Source organism: Leptonychotes weddellii, chromosome 11 (assembly GCF_054177405.1).
Source record: "Leptonychotes weddellii isolate Sample4059 chromosome 11, ASM5417740v2, whole genome shotgun sequence".
NCBI classification, from domain to species: Eukaryota; Metazoa; Chordata; class Mammalia; order Carnivora; family Phocidae; genus Leptonychotes; species Leptonychotes weddellii.
In genome coordinates, this window is record NC_138379.1 from 62489840 (window position 1) to 62512790 (window position 22951).

The following is a 22951-nucleotide window of genomic DNA, read 5'->3' on the forward strand; positions in this document are numbered from 1 at the left end:
CATCATTCCATGATGATCAAGCGCTGAGGTTTGTGCACTCCAGTAGGACATTTCGATGTGTCCCTCTGCTGCTGTGGGAGCTGCGATCACAGGAGCCCGGGTGGCCTGTGAATATAATGGATATTCTCTTGCATGCCTGCCTCACCGGCTTCAGGGGTGAGCACAGTGCTGTGGTTGGAGGAACCTGTGGGATGACTTACACCAGGACGGTGGTCAATAATTACATTCTCTAGCGGGGTTCCCTTCAGCATGGGCCTTGTGGAGCAGCATGACTTCTGGAGCCCAAGGGTTCCTCTTTGGGGAGCGAGGTCGGGAGGTTGAATGAATGCTACCTGCGGACACCACAGTTCGAAGCCTGGAGAGATCGTGTACATTCCAACAGCACTGATTTATATTACTTATAGGAAGAAGGTGAAATACACACGGGGATTAATTATGATCATTGTGCAGATACTGAAAAACATAGTTTGATCTGAAAAAGGTGAAACTGTATTCACGCTCATGGATATGCTTTCCTGCCCTGCTCTTGGGGAAGGGTGGAAGGCTAACAGGTGTGCCCTACCCCTCTATGTATATAAAGCCATAGAAGGTTCTTGGTGTACTGTAGGATACTGTCAGAGAAAATGCAGTGCTGGGAGGGACAGATAAAGCTCCTGAAATTTGTGAAGTTTGGCATTTTAAAGGCATTCCCACCGAACTTTGTGATGATTGCATGCACCACCTCTGCCAGAGATTATCAGCCGGTAGATGCAACATGTTGAGGACTGTCACTTTAGAGAGTATTTGCGTTGAACCCCCAGCATATTAATAAGATTGCTGCTGGAGGGGCAGATTTGAGCCATAGTCCCAGCCCTCCAATATCACTTGAGTGAGAAGCCTGGGAGCTCGCCACGATCAGTTTTCACCTCCTTAGGAGATGTCCTCTTGAAAATTCAGAGGTGTCCGAAGGATGCTAAACCCCCCACACAGACGAGAGCAAACATCGTCAGTGCCTGCTGTCCTGGGTCGTAATTCCAGAGCAGGCATCTTTGGCAGGTGTGGCCCTGAGATCTTCGGCATCTTAGAGGAGGACCTGTCTCCAGGTAATAACTCAGAAGAACACCGTAGGGAATTGCCGCCTGGGCATCACACTCCAAGATGATTTCCGCAGGCCCCGAGTTTTACAGCTCGAAGACATGACAGTGCTCGAAACGGTGGCATCACGCAGGGCCCCGGGAAGAGCAGCGAAGTTGATTTTGACAGGTGAAAGGACCCCAGGTTTAATTATTGCCAAAGAGGAAAACGAACCCTCGAGTTTGCTGTGCAGCATGAGGCCATCATTTGCGCTGACGACTGTGTGGGATGAGGGAAAAAAGTGGAAAAGAAATGGCAAAGTGGCCCCATGTGTGTGATCACTGATGACTTCAAAGCCTGTCTTTGTGGCTGCTAAGTCCTTTGATAGGCAGTGATACACTAGCTAGGCCCTTTAAATCTGGGAAAAGCTCTGTGTGTGTGAGAGAAAACTACTGGAACGGAGAGTCAAGGTGTTATCAGAAGTTTCTTAAAACTTGCTTGGAGCTGGCTGTCTTCATACAGTGAGTGGCCCACTCTTTCCCACTCATCTGATCTATGGAGGCCTTCCCTTAATGTTAAAGGAAGAGAGGCAGGGCCTCTGGGAGCAGGTTGGTAGGACAATAGTGAAGGTCAAAAAAGGTCTCACCAAATATGTCATGCTAGCTATCGTCATGGTCCTTAAACTTACTCCAAATGTATTCTGACCAGGGCAAGAAAAATTACACTGTCAATGTAATCATAAGATACATAGTTCTGTCATCTGCCTAAGATGAATTACAGATACCTAAAGAAGCCAGATAGATGTACTCCATCCATATGTGTTTCCTTCTGGAAGCTTCCACAGTGCTGCCTAGTTGTCTCTGCAGAGGCCTCTGGGTGAAGTAGATGCAACTGAGTCTCCTCGACATATGTATTACTTAACAAAGTCCCACTGAAAGCAGGTGTCTGCACCCACTTGGCTGCTTCTGAGCATCTCAAGGAAGTGCTCGCTCGGGAAAGATGCACGGAGGGTAATCCTGCAGCAATCTGTGGCCACACACGTCCACACTGTGCAGTCTTGCCCATGTTCAGTGGCATGCTATGAGATCCAAACCTATGGAAGTTTACTGACGTGGGCTTCCCCCAAACAAAGCAAAACCACAAATAATCCAGTTCCCATCATCTTGGGGATTGTCCTGGATACCCTGAAGGAGAAAATACTTCTATCAACCCAAACCAGATCTGCATTTTATTTTTTTAAAGATTTCATTTATTTATTTGATAGAGAGAGCAAAGCAGGGGGAGGAGCAGACACAGAGGGATAAGCAGACTCCCCGCTGAGCAGGAAGCCCCATGTGGGACTCGATCCCAGGACCCAGAGGCAGACACTTAACTGACTGAGCCACCCAGGCACCCCCAAGATCAACATTTTAGACAAAGGCAGATGCTGACTAAAATTATAATAAATAAGATTCCTTATATGTTAGCATGTTCTGTTATTTCTCTGGTTCTGAGAATTCTGACCAGTTGTGAGTGGACTATAACAAGAAGTTGTATCCAAACTGCCATCATAAGGAACAAATGAAGAATATACCTCTACTTCCTCTTCAGAGGAAAACCTTGTGGTTATTTTTGCCTACTGTCTAGATATGCGCTGGTCCATGCCGTAACCCCTCAGCACATGGGGCCACTGGGTCCTTGAAATGTGGCTGGTCCAAAGTGACATGAGATAGAAGTGCAAAATGCACATGAGATTTCAAAAATAAAGCTTTTTAAAAGTATAAAATACCCCACTAATGAATTTTTATATTTATTATATGCTCAACTACTATTTTTGGTGTATTTATTAATTAAACCATATCATTACACCCAATCGCCTGTTCCTTTTTGCTTTTTAAGAATTTTTTTCCTTCTTTTTGCTTTTAAAATATGACTCTCAGCAAACTTTAAATTCCATATATTACTTGCATTTGTATCTCGTATTAAATTTTCCTGCACAGCACCAGTGAAGAAATTTCATCCTGCTCTGATAAAACAGCCAGGGGAAACTCTCAAACCTTATCTGCTCTAGCAGCATGGTCAAAAAGAGGAGATGCTTCAGCTCGTCCTTCCCAGGCGCCAGAGGACCTCCTGCCCAGCTGGGCACGGTAGAAGAACCACACCGGGACGGCATGTGCAGAAACGTCAGACAATGTGAACTAAGGCTGCAGAGAAACCCCCGTGCTCCTGCTGAATTAGATGCAGCACCATAAGCAACGTGAGCAAAGTAAGCCGTGAGGTCGGGGGGTGGAGGGGGTTCTGGGAGTGCATCGGGGACGTTATTACTGACCTGGATTGCTTTGCCACGTAACCTGGCACAGACAGGCACCTGCCCAGGTGCGGACATTTCCATCACGGCTTTATTATCCGACACATTCTGTTGTTTATCCTGAGGAAACACGGAGGCATGGAGGAGATGTGCAGCTTCCCAAATATGCTCATCTGATGAATCTGGAGAATTAAAAATGATTCTGATGTGGGAAGAAAAGCCTGACATTTTATCAGAGGAAGGAGAGAATTTTTATTCATCCTGGTTTTTTTTTAAAACAAAGTGAAATACACTTCTTAGTTTATTAACATGGGGGAATGCATGAGCTTGAGAAGAGGGTGAAAAATCACCCATATGGACACACAAACGAAATGCCACGAGTCAGTTTATGACTGATGGATTATAATCTCCTTTATTACCACGGTTGATGGAACTCCTCTCTGGAGATCTATATCTGTAGAGAGCGGAAGATTGGCAGTCATAGTCTACTCTTGCACCAAAACCACTTGTTTGATTTATAAATGAATAACCAGCCTGCTATCTAGACAGAGGAAGATGGAATATATTTTTACATTTTGGATAAGAGATAATCCCTGCCAATGTTAGTATGAGAAATCAACATTTTTGGGGGCGCCTGGGTGGCTCAGTCATTAAGCGTCTGCCTTCCGCTCAGGTCATGGTCCCAGGGTCCTGGGATTGAGCCCCACATTGGGCTCCCTACTCGGCAGGAAGCTTGCTTCTCTCTCTCCCACTCCCCCTGCTTGTGTTCCCTCTCTCTCTATGTCTCTGTCAAGTGAATAAATAAAATCTTTCAAAAAAATTTTTAAGAACAACTGTGATGTGGCCACATGTTACAGATTGTGAAATATTCCTATTCTGAAATGTTAATGGTATTTTACTTGAACACAGATTATGAAATCTTTTGGGAAGCTATTATTTAGGTAAGTGTCTAAAGAAGTGAAAAAAACAAATTCACCGGTTGTTTTATAGAAATGAGCTTGCAGGGGCCAAAATTTGCAATAATTTTAATATAAAAAACCAATTAATCATAACACATCAGGTAAAAAAAAAATCCATAAACACTAATGACCCTCAGAAAAGGAGGGAGGGGTAAGATAAAACTCTCCTTACAGATACAAGTTAATGAATATGAAAGGAACAATGGAATTAGAATCAGTAGTTTCCAGCCTCCATTATAATAACTGGCTCAGGCAAGCATCAGCAACGGTTGTGAAAATTAATAGGTGAAATTTGGTTGGGGAACAGGATATTTGCATGGTGCCGAAGTATCAGCCCACAGATTCCTCGCTAACGTAAAGATGAAAACATGCCTTTGTAATGAAGGAATCTGCCCCCTTCATCAAATGATAAAGCTTACATCATCAATCATGGGATGCCATGACATCCCGGTCGTGCAACATGAAAGTATAAAATATGAAGAATACAATACAGTCTATGAAGTATTCTGGCCAAAAATATTTATATCCAATCAAGCTTAGAACTATACTCTCCAACACTCACCACATGTGGCTGATGAACAATTGAGATGAGGCTAATCTGAATTCAGATGTGCTGTAAATGTAAAATACTGGATTTTGAAGACTTTATATGAGATAAGAGTATAAACTATCTCATATTGGGGCACCTGGGTTGCTTAGTTGGTTAAGCATCTGCCTTCGGCTCAGGTCATGATCTCAGGGTCCTGGGATGGAGTTCTGCATTGGGGCTCCCTGCTCAGTGGGGAGTCTGCTTCTCCCTCTGCCCTTCCCCCTGCTCACGATTGCTCTCTCTCTCAAATAAATAAATAAAATCTTTTAAAAAATAAAGTATCTCATATTGATTACATGTTAAAATGATAACATTTTGAATATACCAGGTTAAATGAAACATGTTATTAAAATTAATTTCCCCTGTTTTATTTTGTTTTTTAAAGGAGTAGCCTTAAACTTTTCACTGTTGTACCAAATTTCAATACTTCAAGAGTCTTACCAACTTAAAAATTGGCATTCGTGTCACTCTCAACAGACCTGGGCATAGATGATCCCTGGAATTAAGTGACAGCTCAGTAAAGGTCCCTTAAGGGTGGTAACTGTTGCTTTGGCTGATAGGTCAGGCTCACATTTAATTAAGAGATGGAGTTATTGATCAGGCCCACAGAACCTCCTCCATTAAAATCTTCCTCATTTTACAAGACAGGAAGAACAGATCCATATTGCCATAAACATTTATCATTGCCAGTTACATACAGTTCAAGAGGGGAGGGTCAGATCTCCCTGGAGGTCGTACTTTGTCCCAGATCCTTTCCTCGATGCACATATGTGTGCACTCTCTCCAAGAGGTCCCTCTGACTTGGTTCATTTGTTGAGCTGTAATGCATTTAAAAACTATCATCACTATTTGTGATGTGTGTGCATGTGTGTGCAAAGCATCCTGAGAAAAATCCATGGCGTGATGGTGTGGCCCTCCATGGGAATTCTCTACAGCTTACTGTCACCTTCTTCTTTTGCTGATGCATTGTTTGAGTTTTTTTTTTTTCTTTTTATAAGGTTCCCTTTCACATCCTGTAGAAGTCCCTCCCCCCCCTTTTTTTAAAAAGATTTTATTTATTTGACAGAGAGAGACACAGAGAGAGAGGGAACACAAGCAGGGGGAGTGCGAGAGGGAGAAGCAGGCCTCCTGCAGAGCAGGGACCCCGATGTGGGGCTCAATCCCAGGACCCTGGGACCATGACCTGAGCCAAAGGCAGACACTTAACGACTGAGCCACCCAGGCGCCCCGAAGTCCCTCCCCTTTTGATCAATTTCTTGACGGAACACAGTCTTTTAGCATTCCTCAGTCCCACACTCATAGCCATAATTTCTAACTGTCCTCATGTGAGGCCTAAAAATAACATGCCTTTCAAAAGAGATACAGCCTTTCAAAATAAGCCTCAGAAGTTTCTTCCCCATCTTTGCCCCAGTCACCCTGAGGTTCCATGAAGTTGTATTCATTCAGAACCAACATGAGTCCTCTCTCACCTTGCTACAGTTTTCAATTCCTGTCCTCTTTTTAGAAAACCATCTGTTTCTCTGAAATAGTCCCATCCCTCAGGAGTCACAGGGGCATCTTCACAATGAGAATGAGAAAAAGACACTTTGTCTATTCCGCATCGACCTGGGGCTCCTAGCCAGTGCAGTATGGCAATGGAGTATATACACAGTGTGAAGATCATGAAGGAAGAGGAAAGCTTTCATTATCACGGATGAAATAATCCTTCATAAAAATCCAAAATAAATATATAATTAGACACGTTATCAGAATTAAGTAGGGATTTTAGCATAGTCATTGAACACAGGATAGTATATAAAATTAATTGTTTTTCTATATACCAGCAATGAATGATTGGAAAATGAAAATACCATTTATAATAGCATTGAAACCCACCAAATAATTAGGAATAAAACTAATGAAAGATATGCAATACCACTGGACTGAAAACTATTGACCAATACTGAAAGAAATTTCCATATCTAACTCAATGGAGAGATTCCCTCAAAAAGGGGAGTAGGGATAAGATAAGGCTCTTCTTTACAGATATAAAGTTAATGAATGTAGAAAAAATAATGGAATTGAGGCACCTGAGTGACTCGGTTGATTAAGCATCTGACTCTTGATTTCAGTTCGGGTCATGATCTTAGGGCTCTGTGCTGGGCATGGAGCCTGCTTAAGATTCTCTCTCTCCCTCTCACTCTCCCTCTGCCCCTCCTGCCCCTGCTCTCTCTCTCTATCTCTCTAATAAAAAGAAATGGAGTTAGAGCCAGTAATTTCCAGCCTCCATTATGGTAATTGATATAGGCAAGCATCAGCAGTGGTTGTTAAAATCAGTAGGTGAACTGTGGTTGGGGAACAGGATATTTGCATGGTGCCCAAGTATCAGCAGTGGGAGGATTCAATATTGTTACGATGTTAATTACCTTCAAATTGATCTATAGATTCAGTACAACCTCGTCAAAATCTCAGCAGGTATTTTATTGAAAATTTAAAAGTTGATTCTAAAGTATTTATGGAGGGGCGCCCAGCTGGCTCACTTGGTAGAGCATGCAACTCTTGATCTCAGGGTCCTGAGTTCAACCCCACATTGGTTGTGGAGGCTATTTAAAAAAAAATAGAATAAAGTATTTATGGAAATGCAGAGATCCAGAATTGCGAAGAATTCTTTGGAAGAAAAAAAAGAACAAAGAAACCTAAAGGACTTGCCCACTAACTTCCAAAGTTCATTATAAAGCTATCATAATTAACACAGTATGTACTGGTGCGAGGACAGACAAATAGACAAATAGAATAGAAGAGAGAGTTCAGAAACAAAACTATCCTTATATAGTCACTTTATAATAAAGATACTACAGCAATTGAGGAGAAAAATATGGTCCTTGAAAGAAATGTTCTGGATCTCTGATCTATTCTTTACACTGTACACAAACATTAATTTCATATGGTTCATAGTCCTAAATTCTAAAGGTAAAACAATAAAAATTTTAGAAGAAAATAATTTCATGACCTTGGGGTAGAAAAAAATTTCTTAAATAATACATAAGAGTACTAACCATAGAAGAAAAGATTTATTAATGGAACGTCATTAAAATTAGGAACTTCTGTTTCTTAAAAAACCCTATTAAAGTGAAAAGGCATGATGAGGGATAGAAGCAGAAAAGTGTTCACCTTTAGTCCGGAAGGCTGATCTATAGCCTGCATAGTTTCCAGAAGGATCAAATAGGGGCTGGTTGCTACATTCCTAAAGGGTCTCATGGCTGCCTGTACATCTCACCCATAGTTAATATCAAGCTGAATGATAAGCACCAGAAAAATCTTGAGAAAGTAATTTTACGAGTAGAAATTCAAAGGTATTTATGATCCAATATATAGCCACCAGCCTCACACAGCAGAAGTGCAGCTATTTCTGCCCACAGGTCCTGTCCCCGTGCTACTTAAATAAACTTACTCAGTTGCACCATAAAACATCTCAAGAATTCTTTCTTGACTGTCACACTTAATGGTCCTGCAATAGGCAAGCCATTTACTTGGATCATGATATCCAACCAAAGGCTTATATTCAGAATACATAAAGAACAAGTTGATAAGGAAAAGACACACACCTCCATATAAAAAATGGGCAAAAACTTCAGCTCTTCACAGAACAGGTATCCAAATGGCCCATAAACATGAAAAGAGACTCAGCTTCATGACTTTTTAGAGAAATGCATCATAACAAGATACAACTACACACCCACCACAATAACTAAAACTAAAAAAAACAAAAAACAACAACAACAAAAACCCAAAACCAAAAACCTGAGCATTTCAATTGTTGATGAAGATGTAGAGCAACAAGAACATTCATATTTCCCCAAACTGGAAATAATACAAATGTCCATCATCAGGAAAAAGGATAATTGTGTATATTCATCGTATGGAATACTACATAGTGAGGAAAAAACAAAGAGGGACTACACACAAGTTGGCTGAATCTCATAAACACTACGTTGAATGAAACAAGCCAAACAAAAAAGAACACGCAGTAAGATTCCATTTATATGAGGGTCAAGAACAGATGAAATTAATAAAAGCTTATAGCAGTCCGAACAATGGTACTGCTTGCAAGAGTGGGAGCATTGACTAGGAAAAGAACAATGGAATTTTATAGAGTGCTGAAGATGTTTTATATCTTGATCTAGATGGTGGTTACATGGCATTTACACGTGGAATAATTTAATAAGCTTAAGATTAGGGCATTTTACTGTATTATTTGTGATACAAAATAGTTTGTATACAAACTGTGATACAAAATAGTTTTTTTAAAAAGCAATAAAAATCTACATAGTGGAGTTGGTGCCTACTAAAGGAAATTTTTGCAAATGTAGAAACGTTTTAAAGATTGCCTTCATTTTGCTGTAGTTCTCCAGAAACACAATTCTCCTCAGTCAGAACAAGCTCTTTCGTTTTTAAAACAATCTTGAGCCTCACGGCCATCTAATTGGGGTGTTTCCCGAAGAGAAGGAGATTGGAGATTGTTTACACAAACAGCTTCTGTCTTAAACATCCTGTTTTATTGTGGCCTCAAAGCTATGTCGAATACCACCCGTAGCTTTCTGGCATTTTCCCTTTACTTCTTGCTAGCAGAACCTCAATTTCATTTACTGTCTACTAGTTCTCAACCTGACTTCGGGGAAGAGGATTCCATTACTGGCTCCAAGGTACATCCTGATCCTGCGAATTATGACAATTTCCATTCCCTTGGCGGGGTCCCGTGTAGGGGTGAGCACGTGACCCAGTTCGGGTCCATCATGTGCAAGGAGAGATCTGCTCGTGTGTGTGTGTGTGTGTGTGTGTGTGTGTGTATGTGTGTTGGAGAGGTGCTTCTGGGAAAGATTTCTTGTTTCTAAGAGGAGACTCCAGAAGGGAGGAAGTCCATTTCTGCCTCTGGATGCTGTTTCTGGGAGTGAGTGCAGCTTGGAGCTGTTACTAGCAAACTTGGTGAGAAGCAGTCCCGAAAGAAAGCTGATGTGGATGATGTCGATGAAAGGTCTCTGGGCCCTTTATGACCTTAAAGTTTGTGTCATGCCTCCTGTTCTACCTCCAGACTTCTGCTAAAGTGACTGAGGGTCTTTTGTCACTTGCAGCCAAAGATGCCCTAGCAGACTCTGAGACCTATCTGCCCTTCAAGATTAGTCACTCTAGATATTTGTCATTAGATTCCAGCCAAACTAGCCATTTGAAGTGCCTAGAACTTATTTTTATTCTCTCTTTCACCTCAGGACCTTTGCCTGTGCTTTGGCCTTTGCTTGGAATATTCTCCACCCTCCCTTTTACTACTCAGCACCTACTCATCCTTCAGATATCAGCTCAAGCGTCATCTCCTCAGAGAAAGATCCCTGATTCCTCAGACTAGGTCAGGCTCCCTGTTCTCCTCTTTCCTCCCACCCTGTATAGTCCTTCATAACCCCTATCACTGGTCTAAATTTTGAGACTGGAGATTTCATTTCAAAAACATATGAGCCTTGTTCAGGCTGTAGTTGTGCATATAAAAGACTGTGTCCTATGGGTGAGCCATGAGGCATCCAGCAACATACTCTTTTCATATTCGACCTGTTTCCTCACCCTAAAATTATTCCAAGTATTACTCAAGGGCTGGAATAAGTTTGGTCAGAGGCCTCACAGACACTAAGCCAATTACCTCGAGTGCACTTGATACCATCACAGGAATCACGATGTGGTGAAGTGTGTGTTTTGACCGTGGGCCAACATGACTTCTTTATGGCCTTGGGTCCTTGTGTCAAGATTCCCCAGACTTGTGCATCTTCCTGACACCTCACGCCAGACCTCTGCCAAAAGGACGGCTGAGGCACCACTTGGTGGGATTAGCAACCTGAGCGTCGTTTGCTGATTACAGGCCATAGGCCAATGGATGAACTGGCACTTTGACAAAGCCTTGAGGCTGGACCCCAGGAGGGGCTCATCTATATAGCTAGGAGGACAGCTCTGCGAGTCCCCCAAAACAGGCAGTACAGCATTTTCCTATCTTTTCAGCTTGCTACGTGACTTCCTCCATTCTGTAACTGTCACCTCTGTTCTACTTCAGCTACCTCCTCTCAGGCCACAGCTCCATTTTCTTCTGAAATTGTCCCTCTCTATTATCTCGAGCTGCATATCCTTCCTAATTAAACACAGACTTCTGCCCTGCCCATACTCTTGCTCTCTTCCTCACTCAAAACACTTGGAGGCCTCCCAGGGAACTGGTCTGCCTTCCCCCTCATCTGGCAGCTCCCCTCGGACAGTACAGACTTCTCCTTCCCCTCTGTTCCTGCAGGTATGTGGATCATTATGTGGACTGCTGATGTCTGACTTGTTGATTGAAAGACCCATTTGCTGATTGAAAAGAATATAAAAATACATATAAATCCACACATGTAGATGGTGGTGATGGTTGCAGGATGATATGAATGTACATGATACCACGCAACTGTACACTTAAAAATGGTTAAGAGAGTAAATTTTATGTTATGTGTATTTTGCAACAATAAAAAAAATTGAAAAAAAAAAGAATCACATGTTACAGAAGTATGTAATAGACGGGAAGGGAGAACATGTTTACAAATTATGTTTGTTTTTAAGATGCTTTTGACGACAAGTAAATAAAACCAAACGTCGGATGGCCTTAAAAAATAAATAAAAATAAAAACTGCATCAAAAATGTAAATGCACATTCAGTTCTTTCTTAAAATGGTCACACCAGTTTCGTGGGCAGTTTCGCACCGTGGCTTCTGGGTGGCTGTGTTGTCCTCCCCATGGAACAGAATACAGAGGCTCGGAGGGCTGCATTCGGAAGCCCAAGGGGCCCTGGTGAGTCCACCCGCTGAGCAGGAATTTCATTCTGTGAGCAGATGAAGATGAAAAAGGAACCTGTGAGGAAACCTGCTCTCCAGGTCAGCCAGCCTTCAGCCTTCGGAGTGTCGAGAGAGGCTGCGGGTCAGGAGCAATGTCAGAGTATGTATTCTAGGCTTGTCCTTGGAGAACAAGACTGTATGAGCAAATTATATTCATTCCTTGTTGGTGCCCAAAGTCAGTGGTTCAGTCCTTTTTAGAAGAAAGGAAATGTTGCTGTGTTTACAAATGCAGAAAGTGTTCTTGCCTCTGGAATCCCAGAGGCTATTATTAAAATGATAAATTCCCAGCCTGGCAAAGTAAAATGACATTCTGGGTCAGGATAAGGGATGTCTTTTCTGAATAATGCATTACACAAACTTGTTTACTTCCGACTCTGGGACCGAGACTGTCTTTTTCTTCCTGGGTTTAAACGTTGTCTGTTCTCTGGGGAAGTCTTTGCCCTACAACTGGGAAGATACTTTTAGTTCGATACTTTCTTGGGTCCTGTGGTTCCCTTGAGCAATTGGCCTTTGTACCAAGAACTCCCCAGGAGCCCGAACAGGCAAGGGGACAAGGAGGCCCAAGGTCAGTCTCCACCCTGCACGCGACCGGGCCTTAACGCGGCTCTCTGCCCCTCTCGGGGCTTGCTTGCTATGCTGCAGAATGGGAGCGATGATCCTTACTGGGCCTGCCTCACGGGCTGTTCGCCCGGGGGGGAAGGGTGGTGAGTGTGGAATGCAGACGAAAGGTACTGCAGTATTCCTACAACACCAGCTCACTGCCCAGGGGATGATATGAATACCTAGGAGCTGCTTTGTATGGACCCAAGATACGGTGTTCTCAGCTCCTTTGGGGCTTTAGATAAATGGCTCCAGGCCCCCTTCTGCTGCCATCGGGCCCAATTAAACCCCTGCAAGGACAACCATGGTAGGCCACGACTGTGTGACAGACGCTGGGGGGATACACATGGTTCCTGCACTCAAGGAGCATAGAGTTCTGCTGAGGAACGAAGATACACGTATATGAAAAGTTCACCGCAGGTGGAACCTGGTTAATGTCTTTGCCTGGTGTGTTCGTTTGCTAGGGCTGCTGTGACTAAGTACCACAGACTGGGGGATTTAAACAGGAGAAAGTTACTTTCTCACAACTCATTTTATGACCTCGTTTTAACTGAATCACGTCTTTAAAGACCCTGCCTCCAAATACAGTCACGTTCTGTAGTACTGGAGGTGGGACTTCAACATAAAAATTCTGGGGGGAGGGGGGCTTACAGGATTCATCTTATAACTCCTGGCTTCTAAATGGTATAGAATCTATAACGAAATGGTCTAATTGCATCTCTTCTTTGGATGTCTAACAGGCATCTGCACCTAATTTATCCAAAACTGAGCCTCGGCCCCTCTGCCCCACCTCCCGATTTCTGCTCATCCGTCTCACTTCTCTGTAAATGGTACCACTCACCCCCAGTCACTGTCCTCTTGGTGGAACTGATTACACCTGAAATTGTGTTTTTATTTTCTTATGTGCTTTTTGCCTGAATCCCTGAACTGGAATGTCTGATGCATAGTAGGGCCCTCAACACATGCTTGCTTGAATGAATTGTCAGAATAGTTATGTAGCTACTACCTGCACAGAGAGGTTTCTGTAGGCTAGGGAAGTAACGGTAGGGTCTGGGCAGGGGTGTGCTGGGTGGAGCTGGCTTAAGCCAGCCCACAGCAGACAGTTGTCTAATTTTCAGTTGTTAAATGCAGCCATTATTAAAAATTAAGTTGAAGAAAGTTACAGCTCAACTATACTGAAAATAAAGGTAATAAATACACGACTCATCATTTCACTTTCTTTTACTATTATCTATGCTCTTGAGGTTGCCTAATTTTATTGTATCTGATGATAGGAATAATTTATAGCTATGTGCTACTACTTGTCTCTTCCTACTCTTCATTTGGTGACGTCACACTGATAGACTGAAATTGGCCATAGTGGGAATATTTACTCTATGGAAATCAGTAAAGGTCACAAATCAGTTTGCCTGCTTGCTTGTGTGTGTGTGTGTGTTCCTGGGAAGCTGGTTGTGAAATATTTACCAGCACACTACAGCTTCCTTGTGATAGGTGTCTCTGAAAGATAGTGAAGATCCATATACACAGGATATACAGGGATCCGAGGGGGACGCTACGTAGTAGCTCAAGCATAAGCAAAGATCCTAAAGAAGCAATGGTATTCATGTTTGGAGTGTGTGTGCATGCATGTGTGTGTGTATGTGTGTGTGTGTGTGTGTGTGTTGGTAGGAATTGAGGGAAGATGAGGAATGGAACCACCCTGGCAGGGCCTACAATACTAGACTCAGGGGTCTGGATTTGGATTCTATAAGCAATGAAACACCACCAAGAAATTTTTGGTAGGCATGTGATGTGATAAAGCAAATAGTAAATGTGGAGGGAATAGCCAAAGAATGGAGTGAAAGGGGGTACTTTTAGTAAAGAAAACACTATTCATAGCTCCTTCTGTGCTTTATCAAGTGTGTAAAGAATCTACACAATCATTCAGAAAGTGTGAGCTGGAGGTGCTCACCAGGGAGGAGAATTATTCTTTCAGCTAAAACTTCTCCAGATCTTTGTGAACGGAATGAAGTCAAACTAAGCCTGCATTTCAGCTATAGATTGAGACCTCTTTCTCCATGAATAGAGAAAACTCATGGAAAACCAGAGCCAAAAGGTGGAGCGATCAGTTTGATAAAAAGTTCAACATGATTAACTGTATCCACAAGGGAAAAGTCACCATGACTTCTACTGCCAATAAACCTGCTAATATACCCCCTACACTGACCTGAAGAGGTGAGCAATTGTAGTTTTCATTATGTTTACTGGGGGCAGGGAGGTGTGTGTGTTTCTTTCCACAGTTGAAGCTCATTAGCAGCAGCTGGAAGTAATTGGAGGGCTAATTAAAACAGTAATGAGGTAACCAAACACAAATGGTATGGTCCTCATTGTTATCCATTCAATGGTGCTCTTCGAGTCTCATCTGTGATCAGGGAAGAGCATGTACTCTAAATATAAAGGGGTTCTTTTTTTTTTTTTAAAGATTTTATTTATTTATTTGAGAGAGAGAGAGAGCACCTGAGAGGGGGGGAGGGTCAGAGGGAGAAGCAGACTCCCTGCTGAGCAGGGAGCCCGATGCGGGACTCGATCCCGGGACTCCAGGATCATGACCTGAGCCGAAGGCAGTCGCTTAACCAACTGAGCCACCCAGGCACCCTAAATACAAAGGGGTTCTATCATTTTTATTATAAAAACATCACAATTATGCACCCAGAAAGAAAATGTTGAAAGAAGAAGGTAAACTTGCTGCCTCTTCATTTCCATAAAGTGAATAAATCCAACAATGGAAGTGGTATTTGGGCCCTAATGGCCAATTTTCCCTTTTTGATATGAAGACAGGTGTATATGGAAAGATAACAAACAAGTTAAATGGGAATGGGAGAACACAAAGACCTTGAAAATGACATGAGTGTATTTGTGAAAGGAAAAAGAAAACATAAAGCTTTAATAAGCAACATGAAAGCCTCTGTCCAGAAGGACATGTCCAGTCTCAGAATAAAGAGAAAACTAAGAAACTTTTCTTCATTATTTTTCACTTGAGCCCATTTGGTAATATCGATATTGTCTGGTAAAAAGTGATTATATTGCAAATATTGCTTTTCCGAAAATGATGAGAGTAGCAGAGAAAATTACCCCATCAGTTCGAATTTCAAAATAAGTGTTCCCATATACACTTCTATAAAAACCTACCTGACAATTTGATGGTGGTGATGAACAGGATGTCCCTACTGAAATTTCCAAGGAAATGTATAGAAAATAACCTAAATACAGAAACCCACCTGTTGTAAGACTCCTTCAAAACCAGGGAACACATTACAAATAGGGAACTCTGAGTGATGGAAATACCAACTAATAATCTCACATGAATTTAGCAGAATATGCCCAGTAATTAATCTAACCACAGGGTGTTTTGAGTCTCGAACATTTTAAGAACTGCATATATTGTCTTGACAAGCAGAGAAATCCCTGGTGAATGGTTAGTTTGATCTACCTAACCTAGTTCAGATGATCTGATAGATTAGAAAGATCGTCATATGCTCTCCACTCTCAGTCTCTTAGCCACAGGCAGACATTGTGCCTCATCACACTCCCTACCTCTTGTTCAGCCCCCATTGTCTTCCCCTTGGCTGTCAGTAAAAGCTTTGTCACATCTCAGTCTGGTCATCATGACACAACTCTTTGGTTCCTTCCCATTCTTTGTCAATGGTCAGCCAATAGGCACACAAGGCTCTCTCTTGCTTGGCCCCTCTCTCAGATTATCTTCTGATGTCTGCCCTCCTGTATCTTTGGCCCAGCCAGAGCTAAACTACAGCAAGGTGCAGTTTTTGAAAGAACTTTGTTCTTTCATGCTTTTGCATACCTAATACTCTGTTCAGAAATGTTTCTCCCTTGCTTTGTCCCCTGTAAACTCCTACTCGTGCTGTAAGACTCAGGTCAAGTAACATCTTTTTAAGCTTTTCCTTGTTTTACCCTCTCTCTGGTCTGAATCCTCAAACCCCTAATTCTCTCCTTGTTTTGTCTGTCTTTACCCCAAGACTATCAGAGACTTGAGATCTTTGAACATTCAACAAATATTTATTGAGTGCCTACCATCAGCCAGGAATTACTCTAGGTGCTGAGGATACAGTTGTGAACAAATAAATCCCTGTCCTCATGGAGTCTCCATTTTAGCTGGGAAAGGCAGGTTAAAACAAACAAACTAACAAACAAACAAGCAAGCAAGCAAACAACTGTATAATGTTTCCTAACATTAGTGAAAAAGATCTGGGAATTTTAGATTCTGAAAAGAGGCAAGATAAAACTTTCAAAATTTGCAACCTGAATTAATCCGATGACACCTTTTCTCATGACCTTATTTTCATTGCAAGGAAACTGAAGGCAAAGAGATGTGTATGGAATGGTTCAAGGAAAGTCACATGGTTTATTGGGAGCAGAGCTGGATCCTCAACCCCATTCCTGACTCCTGGTTGAGTGTTGTCTCAATTCTTCTAAAACATGACAACTCTCAGGCAATTCATTTATGGTATAGCCTTGACTGTGATCAGGATCTTTTTTTTTTTTTTTTTTTTCCAGAAAAATTGACATATAACATTGTGTGTGTTTAAGACATACAACATGTTGATTTGGTACTTAAGTGTTGCAAAATGATGACCACTGTGGCAGTAGCTAACACGTTTATCATGTCACATTATTAACATTTCTTTTTTGTGGTGACAACATTGCTTATCTACTCTTTTAGGAACTTTCAAGTATATGATACAGGATTATGAACTACAAGGAGCATGCTCTACATGAGTTCAACAGGACTTATTCATCATAGACCTGGAAGTTCGTATTTTTTTACCAAAATCTCCCTATTCCCCCCACTCCCCAGGCTTTGGTGACCACCATTCTAATCTCTATTTCTGTGAGTTCAGCTTTTTTAGATTCTACATATAATTCATATCATGGTATTTGTCTTTGTCTGTCTGACTTGTTTCAGTTAGCATAATGCCCTTAACTTTTATCCATGTTGTTGCAAATGGCATGATTACCTTCTTTCTTGTGGCTGAATAGTATTCCATTGTATATACATATACGATGGAATATATATATTGCATCCTCTTTATCCATTCATCCATTGTTGGACACTTAGGTTGTTTCCATATCCTGGCTATTGTAAATAACACTGCCCTGAACATGGGGGTGCAGATAAAATCAACTCAAAGTGGATTAAAGACTTGAACAGAAGACCTGACACAATAAAACTCCTAGAAGAAAACATAGGGAATAATCTCTTTGACATTGGACTTGGCAATGATTTTTTGGATGTGACACCAAAAGCAAAGGCAATGAAAGCAAAAATAGACAAGTGAGACTAAATCTTTTTAATACTGACTGTGTAAGGGTACTTGCATGAGTTCAAGTATGGAGTCCAAAGCCCAGCTGATTTGCCAAGCTGTGGTTTAAGCAGAATGACTGGCTTCCTGTTAAGGTCAATGCTCTAGAAGATCACCTAGTTTCTGGAGGAGAAACGAATCTAGAAGGTAGCACTCTGAAAGGTAGCTGCATCTGCTGTGGAGCTCATCAGCCTCATCATCTGAGATTTTTCTGACTGCAGTGTAGGTTGTGTGAAACGCTGAGTGACATGACAGATAAGTCTGGGCAATATCCCGCAGGGACATCTTCTTCCTCATAATCATGACAGGAGGTTGTGCGAGATTTTTGTTAGAAAAGCAACCTGAATGGAGACTCATACTTGGCATTCTCTCTCTGAGTCACTGATTTACACCATCTCTGTGAGGGTTTGGATGTGCACCTTAGTAATAAAGGTAGAGAAGAAGACAAGGTCCTGGGGTGCCTGGCTGGCTCAGTCGGTGGAGTGTGTGACTCTTGATCTCAGGATTGTGAGTTTGAGCCCTCCGTTGGGTTGTAGAGATTACTTAAAAAATAATAAAATAAAATCTTTTAAAGAAAAAGAAGAAGACGACAAGGTCTCACAGTCCAACATTTTCTTATGTGATTCCTCTGCTTGGAATGCCCTCCTTCCTCTACTCATTGACCTAAATTTATTCATCGTCCCAGGGTCTCTTTCTCCACAGTGTGTCATTCTACTCTGGTCTTCGCTGAGCATTCCTCCCTCTGAATTACTGTTCCTTCATAGTTCTTGGAACATAGCTTTTTTTTTTTTTTATTAAAACAAGGTTTCTTAACCTCAGCACTGTTCACTATTTGGGCCACATACTTCTTTGCTGTCCTGTGCGTTATAGGATAGCCAGCAGCATTCTTGGCCTCTCTCCACTAGATGCCCGAGCACTGCTTCCAAGTCATGACAATCAAAAATATTTCCAGGCATTGCTGAATGTCCCTTGGGAAACAAAATCACCCTGGATCGAGAAGCACTGATTTAAACTCTTGTACAGGGATGCCTGAGTGACTCAGTCGTTAAGCGTCTGCCTTCCGCTCAGGTCATGATCCTAGGGTCCTGGGATCGAGCCCCGCGTCAGGCTCCCTGCTCAGTGGGAAGCCTGCTTCTGCCTCTCCCACTCCCCCTGCTTGTGTTCCCTCTCTGCTGTGTCTCTCTCTGTCAAATAAATAAATAAAATCTTTAAAAAAAAAAAAAAGTAAACTCTCGTACTTTGGGGCACCTGGTTGGCTCCATCAATAAAGTGTGCAACTCTTCATCTCAGTGTTGTGAGTTCGAGGCCTGTGTTGTGTGTAGAGATTCCTTAAAATAAAATCTTTTAAAATACCTAAAGAAAATAAAATAAACACTCATTCATAGCAATAGCAGCAATAGTGCTTTGGGAGTTTATGTACTAGGTACTTTGCCAAGCACTTTACGTAGATGGTCACTCTTGATCCTCAGATAGGGAAAACCAGATAAAAAATACTAGCCCCATTTTATGTATGGGAACATTGAGGCTAACTTGCCCAAGGTCACAGAGCTAAAAAGTGGTGGAGCAGGGATGCAAAAGCCGTCATTCTGACTTTAGGGCAGTTACTCGTAATCGCCATTCTACGCAGCCTGGTCTCCCCTCCTGCCAGTGTCCCCTTAGCCACGTGTCTTCTTGTCCCTGTCAGGGGCAGTTTTTTCCAGAAGCAGCAGCTTTTCCAACACTCCCAGAGCCACCTTATTGTACTACCTCAGCTTCTAGCACCAGTCCGCCAGTGCCCGCTCCTCCGAGGTGTGGGCCTCAGATCCGTGGGGTCCCTCTGCTACGTTCAGAAATGCCAGGATCAGCTGAGCGGTGTACCCTCTTCAGGGGGGGTCACAGAGCTCTTCCTGAAGCTTCTAAATTTTAAGAATCCCAACCTCCTCCCTTTGTTCCCCCTGCCAAGGTAGTAGCTGCTTCCTGCATTTGCTACCTCTGGGATACCTTATGGCTCTCTTTTGGACTTTTTAGTTAACAATTTTTGATGCCTAGGGACGTCTGGGTGGCTCAGTCCGTTAAGCGTCTGTCTTCTGCTCAGGTCATGATCCCAGGGTCCTGGGATAGAGTCCTGTGTCGGGCGGGGAGCCTACTTCTCCCTCTGCCTCTCTCTCTCTCTCTAACAAATAAATAAATAAATAAAATCTTAAAAAAAAAAAACCAATTCTTGATGCCTAGCTAACAATCCTTTATATAAAATTCTATTATAAGATGTAACTGGTGCGGTTTCTGTGTCTCGACTAGACCCTGATCAATACAGATGCTCCCAGTACTTAACAAAGTTCATCGCTAAATACCCCCAAAGGAAAAGGCAGAACAGAGCATATTTATTCTACATAACTCAGATGATTATCACATACATTCAGAGCTTTGAAAGTGCCTCCTGGAATTGTAACATTTATCAAGAATGTTAACATATCTGATTTTTTTGTGTATGGTGAAATCACGGAGGGAAATAAAATAGAGACTATGGTACAAGCAATGATGGAAATGATTTATCATCTAATTTTATCCCACTTTTCATGTGGGCTCTCTGAAGATGCAGGCAACAGGCAAACACAGCACACTGAGGAGGGCAGCTGAATCTGTATGAAATGAACTTTTTAAAAAAATGAAAGGTATATTAAGTACAGCAATAAACGACTGGCAGGAAATTAAATTGAAATAGGAGAATGAGAGTTCCTTGGGGGAACTCTGGATCAGCACACTGGGGAATTTCTTTAAGAAAAGAAATCAATGGGGAAAAGTCTAAGATGATAAATCCCACCAGTCCATTTTGATTAACAAATGCTTTGTCCCCCCAGTGATAGGATGTGAACATTAATGAGTTTTAGTCATGGAAAGAGCACACTTCACACTTATATCCCCAGTGTGGCAGTTTTAATATCTTTTCCAGGTACTGGGCTGTGCCCCCCAAAGTTCCGAGGGCTTCAATTACACAGTTTTTTGTAATAATTCCCATCTTGATTCAAAAGGCTAAATTTATTCCCCAAACATCCTAAATTTTCTTGAGCCATTTTTATGTTAGCCGCTCTCAAGGGTTTCCAGAAGCTCCCTGTAGGACTAAGAATCCTGTATAGGAGGACCCGCAGCTGACACCGAGAGCCAGCTTCCTGAGGGGTGACCCCAGCCCCTCTGACTTGAGTCTCAGGATCCCGGCAGCCCACAGAGATTGCCTTCCCATCAGGGGCCCTTTGCGGCTTCAACAACTACTCAGACGCCGACAGAGACCATGTTTCTTTGAAAAAGGACAGCTCGGTGGATTAGGCAAGGTTTTCCCCCACATCTTCTCAATATTCCCACAATATTTCTTCTTTTCCTTTAGAGCGTGCCATTCACTAGGTTTCAATGTTTACAACTTGACAATTCTCTGGGGTTCTATACTAAGGACCAAAGTCTGTGGAAATCTGTGCTTATTTGAAATTTCTGCAGAGATTCTAATAAGATTTATTAAATAAATGGATAAAAATCATGGTCTAGAGGAAAGGGCCTGGGGTTCTTTTACTAATACTATTACCAGTTAGTTCTGGAAACTTCAGTGAGCTACCTAATCTGCCTCAATTACCTCCGTTGTAAAGTGGAAAAAATATCTTAAAATTCCTGCCCTCCTTCCTTGGAGAAATGGCTGACTCTAAGCCCGGAGCAGGAAATAAGATGAGCTTGTAACATTTTGTAGTATCAGAAAATAAGAAAGTATTCAAAACAAACCAACCAACCAGCAAACAACTGCATTGTTGGGATATGTGAAAGGGACATAGGAGCCAACCGGAAGAAGTCCCAATGAGTTTAGGCAACAAAATAAATATTGGATTATAAGCCCAAAGTATAACATAAATATCCATGAGTCCATAATGATACAAATGAATGATTGAATAAATAAAGAAGGGAGAAGAGACTAATCTTCCTTGAATAAGAATTCCAAATAATGTATGTAGATACTCCACCCTCAGGATGGAGGGCATAACTCCCTCCTTCTTAAGTGTGGGTTGCACAGAGTACCATCAGGAAAGGGAGAGGGAAAAAAAAAGTAACTTTGTAGTGGAAAACCTGACAAACTCCACCTCAGGCAATGTCAAAGTCAGTATCAACAGTGATAAATCATGTTGATAGTATGTACCCTTGATATTATATGATGGAAATGGCAATTTACCTCTATCATCTTCCTCCCAAGAATGAATAACCCCAGTCTAATCATAAGGGAAATACCAGACAAATTCTGATAGAAGGGCATTCTAAAAAGTACTTGAGTAGCAGTACTCCCCAAAACTGTCAAGATCATCAAAAACAAGTAAAGTCTAAGAAACTCACAGCCAAGAGGAACCTAAGGAGACATGACAAATAAATGTATTGTGGTGTCCTGGGTGGGATCCTAGAGCAGAAAAGACATTAAGTAAAACTAAGGAAATATGAATAAACTATGCACTGTAGTTAGCAATACAGTATCAACATTATTTCATTAATTGTGACAAATGTGTCATACCATAACATGTTAGGGATAATTGGATAAGGGAGTATATAGGAACTCTCTGTGCTCTCTTCTAAATTTTTCCATAAATCTAAAACTGTGCTTTAAAAAAAAAGCCTATTTAAATAGTATGAAAGATTCAGAAACCACCTGCACACACACACAAATCCTACCATCCTGAAAGATGTAAGGTGTGAGAATAAGGAAATCGATGTGCCTTTTTTTTTTTTGTATTAAGTTAAAGAGGCCAAAGCTGTATGGCTTTAATTAACAATTGTTAATTATGCACCCAATATCCTTTCTTCCTTCCTTCTTTACCAACAAACACACGATTTTGTTCAGGATGTCAGATACCCAGTTAGAAATACTCATTTCTCCAGGCTCCCTTGCCTCTAGGAGTAGCCAGTGAGCAAGTTCTGGCTGCTGAGACACAGGGGAATGTAAGGCTCTTGGAAAGCTTGTTATAAAGTTCATGCATCTTTTGCCTTTTATCCTTAACCCTTTGTCTGCTCCACTTCTGCCTGGAACATAGACACATACCTAGAGGTGAAGTATCCATCTTTCAAAGATGAGGAAACAAGCCACACAGTAAGGTTGGTGGAACCGGAAGGTGTAAAGAGCCAATTCATGTTGTCATGAAGCTACCCAACTCATGCTCTCCCCAGCTCCAAGTTCCTTTTCATGCAAAAACAAACAAAACTTCTTTTTCCTTATTTTATTTTATTTTATAGAGAGG

General features: G+C 41.9%; 1 long non-coding RNA gene across 1 annotated transcript; it reads right to left on the bottom strand.

The window, feature by feature from the left end:
- Positions 1 to 1860: 1860 nt before the first annotated feature.
- Positions 1861 to 12148, bottom strand: LOC145716064 (uncharacterized). Its single transcript, XR_014138394.1, has 3 exons — positions 11630 to 12148; positions 3362 to 3522; positions 1861 to 2237 (listed from the first exon to the last, which is right to left on the bottom strand). It is a non-coding gene; the product is annotated as an uncharacterized LOC145716064 (long non-coding RNA).
- Between the last annotated feature and the right edge of the window lie 10803 nt (positions 12149 to 22951).